This window comes from Galeopterus variegatus, unplaced genomic scaffold, assembly GCF_000696425.1.
Source record: "Galeopterus variegatus unplaced genomic scaffold, G_variegatus-3.0.2 Scaffold1437, whole genome shotgun sequence".
NCBI lineage: Eukaryota > Metazoa > Chordata > Mammalia > Dermoptera > Cynocephalidae > Galeopterus > Galeopterus variegatus.
Window position 1 is genome coordinate 171655 of NW_007727548.1, and position 5181 is coordinate 176835.

The following is a 5181-nucleotide window of genomic DNA, read 5'->3' on the forward strand; positions in this document are numbered from 1 at the left end:
CTCAAGAGATACAAGGAGGAAAAGAGATCTCTGTCAATGGCCGAGAATGAATAAGCAGCAGACAGAGGTGCGACTGCAGCAGAAAGCACAGCTGCCCCACCAGGGGCCTGTGCATAAGGGGCTGGCGGGCGGGGGTGTGTGGCAGCCTTCTGTTCCCACCACATGTCTTCCAAGGAAGGACTTGGTGGCAGCATCAGACCACAACTGCCGCCCTTCCCACATCCACCCATGGGAGGAGAGGTTTTCAAGGTGCACTGGTGCTGTGTCCAACGTCCTGGGGCCGCTCACTGGGCCTCTGTACTTGACCCACGTGGGTCCCGCGTTCTGCCTGGGAAAGGCTGTTGGGGTTGGAGCCTCTGGCTGTGTGATGTTGTTGGAAGTTTGTATGTAAGTGTGAGGCTGTGTGTTAGCGCATGTGTGTATGGTTGAGTGTGTGCATGTGATGCCAGTGTGAGTGTGTGACAAGTGTGAGTGCACGTGTGGGTGTGGACACGCGTGCATGCACGCTGAGCGTGAGTGAGCATGTGAGCACGTGCACATGTGTTTTTGGTGGTCTCGGCAGGCAGGTGTGCCTGTGCAGGGTTTGTGTTTGGTCTCACGGAGGTTTCAGGCTCTCTGCTGACCGCGTGGGCGTGAGTGAGCATGTGAGCACGTGCACATGTGTTTTTGGTGGTCTCGGCAGGCAGGTTGCCTGTGCAGGGTTTGTGTTTGGTCTCACGGAGGTTTCAGGCTCTCTGCTGACCGCGTGGGGATGTCCAGATGAGACTGTGCTCTCATCTGCTATTGATTTTCAAGCCGGTTGCTCCCAATGGCCAGTCCATGTCTGTTTCATCACTGGGGATGGAGCAGGAGAAACAGTGCTATGGGTCAAACATATCCCCCTAAAGTTCTTGTATTGGAAACTTGATCCCTACTGTAACAGTGTTAAGAGGGTGGGAAATCTGATTATGGTATTTGAAAGGTGGGCCTTTGATTGGATTGTGAGGACTGTGCCCTGGTGAATACATCAATCCATTCATGGAGTAATGAGTTATCATGGGAGTGGTTCTGATGGCTTTATAAGGAGAGCCGGTGAGCAGGTTAGCTCTCTTGCTCAGCCCATCCTTGCCATGTGACACCCTGACTTACTGTAGAGAATTCCCACCCAGAAGAAGGCCCTCACCAGATGCATTCCCTGAGCCATAGATGTCTAGCCTCTGAAACTGTAAGAAATAGATTTTGTTTCTTTATAAATTACCCAGTATCAAGTATTCTGTTATAAGCAATAGAAAATGGACTAATAAAGACGGTAACTCAGAATGTGCTCACAGACTGTGAGTCAGGGCTAAGGGGCCAGCCATGCCCACCCCCCACCACTCTGCACAGACCTGACCTGGACACTGGGGGCAAGTGGGCCTGGGGTAAGCTCCTGTCTCTGGGGCAGGTGGAGAGCCCGGTTTCCCTCATGAGCACCCTCATTACACATCACAGGCTTCTCTCACCCCACCCCCTTCTCTAAGAAAGTCCAGAGACCCCCTCAGGAGGTCAGCCCACTCCAGCCCTCTCCTTGCTGGACCAATGCAGGCTTGTCTTCAGGTCACCCTGTCTCCCTCCTCCAGTCTGGTGTCTTTAGGGATGACTGACCCTGCAGTTTAGGGTCCACAGGCTTGGGGTCAAGGCGGGGGGGGGGGCGCTGGAAACCTCCCTAGAATGTTCTATGAAGCTATGGAAGGGGCACCTGGTGGGAAGAGCAGTGCACCAGGGAGCCTCTTCCACCCAGGTGCAGCCACGCCTGGCTTGTGGGTCTGACGCGCTGCTGCAGATTTCACAATGCCTACATGAGAAACTGGGGATGACGCCCAGGGATAAAGGCCTCAAGAAGCTTTTGAAAAGCAACAATTATGGGATTATCCTGAGTGAAGTGCTGGGGCTGGGACAGGGAGGGTTGAGTTCCTCCCAGACTTTGGTCTTGTCAGTCCTGTCTCACAGATCTGTCAAATGTCTGCTTCATGAAATCCAACCCACCATGATCCAGTGTGATTGGGCCAGGAGAATGGCCCAGACCGACGGGCAAGGAAACCTCTGAAATAGCCAAGGGCAGCCAAGGGCAGAGCCAGGGCACTCAGGGTCCCTGCTGGCCATACAGCTCCTTCATGAGCTGAAGGACCCCCAGAACCACAAGGTCCACGGATGCAGATGGACAGCTGCTGATGGCCGAGGAACCTCCCCATTTCCTCTCTGCACCCCTTCCCACAGCCTTCCTGAATCAGCCAAAGTGACATACGGACATGGAAAAAAGTCTGAGTCCACTCTGGAAAGCAGGACCCAATGCTGATGAGATGCCAGATATGTCCAGAACTTTCTTCACGTGCTGCAGTGAGGCCAATGGCCAGAGGGCCCCAGAAGTCCCCAGCGCCTCCTGACTCAGGCCTTGCAGACCCCATGACTTCAGTCCATGGGAAGAGGGATGTGCCATTGTTGCTGGCACAAGCGTGCACTCCAACAGTGACGCAGGCCCATGGTGCAACGTCTCTCTTCTAGTCCAGTTTTACTTTTTACTTTTTTATTTAAAAGATTTTACTTATTAATATTATTTTACTTATTAATATTATTTTTTTACATTCTAAGATGTTGTTGCAGAACAGTTGGGGGAGAGGGAGAAGGCAAGGAGGAAGGAAATAGGGTGGGAGAAAGAGGAAGGAGGGGGGCATGGTTGAGGCCTGCGGCACCCCCCCTCATTCCTGCAGGGGAAACCAGAGGGCTTCCAGTAGTGGCTTGGGCTGGATGCAGATGTCAGGGGGAATGGCCGAGGCCCGAGGCCCCCATCACCCTGGCTGAGGAGCCTGGGACACTTCCTGCACTGGCTTGGTGGTCACTGCCGGGCTGGTTGCAGATGTTGGGGGGGCGAGGTCGAGGCCCGAGGCCCTGGTAGAGACCCATGCATGTGTTGGGGCCCAGCTGAAACGAGGTGTGTCTGTCTCAAGGCTGTGGCCCCTCTGGGGAGAAGCACTCCCCAGGCCAGGCCCCTGAGGCAGAGGAACTGAACCCCTGATCCAGGCAGGAAGACCCACACTGTGGGCCCCCAGCCCAGCCCCACCAAAGCTGTGAGTGAGCCTTGGCAGTAACAGCATCCCTCCTGCTCAGGGGACCCTCAAGGCTATGTTGGGATGCTACTGGGGCCTCCATGAGCCAAGGGGCTGAGGTAGGCCCCTGGCCAGGCCCAACCCAGGACCCCCAATCCCCGCCTCCACTTCATATAATTCTTCCCTGCTGTGTGCTTTCATGCACCAAGTCCAGGCTGGAATGCCCCTGGCTTGCTCCCAAGCACTCAAACAGAACTTCAAGACATTATCCAACTAGGCTTGCCACCTCAAAGGTGGAAGCAGATGCAGTGTCCAGCAATGGAAGACAGGTTAAATAAATTTGGGTTTAATTCATGTTCTAATGTGACCACTAAAAACGATGTCCAATAAATGATGTTGAAGGATATTTAGTGACGGGTATAGATGATGGTGCTCAGCATCATCTCATTATTGTAGAGTATGTACAGGCTTCTGAAAAACACTTGAAGGATATGTGTGATAATGTTAACAATGGTTACCTCTCCATGGCGGCATGTCTAATCTTTGTTCTATTCTGTATTTTCCACAATGAAGATGTAATTCTTAGCAAGCAGAAAACATTATTTTCAAAGTTTCTATAGAAAAGCTGTCCCAGACAGGCCGCTCGCTGAGGTACCACTCACCTCCTGACCTGACCGCTGGGTGTAAACAGGTGGAAGGAGCTGGTGTTTGGTCTGGGTTGTGCACTGATGAGCTACTTCTTTTGGGTGGCGGACCTCAGAAGCCTTTCATCTGCTGCTGCTTGCTTCTGGAAAAGGCAAGATATTGGTTCACTGTTTCCGAGTCTCCTGGCTGCACAAAGTCCCACGCAGTGGACACCAAGGGTGAAGGCAGGACTTGGGGACTCGGCTATGCTCGAATCCTTTCATGGTCTCACAGGAAGAACATGGTGCAGGATCTGGACTTGGAATTTTTGTAACAGTTATGTGACAATCTTTACTCAATTAAAGTAGTGAGATGAAGGCAGGACTTGGGGACTCGGCTATGCTCGAATCCTTTCATGGTCTCACAGGAAGAACATGGTGCAAGATCTGGACTTGGAATTTTTGTAACAGTTATGTGACAATCTTTACTCAATTAAAGTAGTGAGTGTTCACTAGTCTCAATATACGGCTATCCGGATGCATCGTGGCTGTCCCTGGCAGGAGGGCTGTAGCATGGCCAGGCCAGGCCGTCAGCTCCCACACCTCCCGAGATCACCTTCAGGAGCACAGAAGCACCACCTCAGGTCCTCCTACACTGCCCCCGTGCACCCCAGAGCTCCCCGCCCATGTCTGCCAAGCACGTCCTGCACCCACATGCAGCCCCTGCTCACAGGCCCATCACCCCAGCCTGCGCCCCCTGTCCACCACCACCACACACCTCTAGGAAAGTGCCTTGTGTATCTCCACCCGGGCTGTGACAGGCCAAAGGACGTTAAACAAGCCGGTCACATCTGGGGTGAGGGCGTCAGGAGTGCCCCAGACACCAGGAGAAGGGCGAGGGACTGGGCATCCCTGGGGCCTGGCTCACGACCCAGGTGCTGCGGCCAGGTGGGCCACAGTGGCAGAGTGGACACCCTGACAGGGAGGGGGTCTTCCCTCAACCGACTGAACGCTGGTGCTCCCTCTGGAAGCCCATCACCGGACCTCAAAGGGACAGACAAGCCAGGGTCAGCCGACAACCGAGGTCTGACCAGGGCTGCCCCGGGGACGTGCGGGGCGAAGGGCGGGCTGACGACGGATCCAGGGCAGAACCGGAGGACAAGGCTAGGGGCGGGTGCACGGGGGCCTAGGGGAGCCCAGGTGGGGCGGGGTCCCTGGGGCACCGCGGTCCCCACGGACACCGGCGGCTGCTACCCACCGCGCCCACTCGGGCTTTCCTTGGGAGGACACGGCGCGTGACGCGGGCCCGGGCCCAGCAGGAGGCAGCGGCCCGGGGTGACCATGGGCAGAGCACTCCCCGGGGCGCAGCTTGGGGTCGCAGATCCAGTGCCCGGCAGCACTGCGTCCTGCTGTCCTGCCCACTTGGCTCGCCCCACGCCTGGCTCTCGGCCCCGCCCCCACGCCTGGCTCTCGGCCCCGCCCCCACGCCTGGTTCT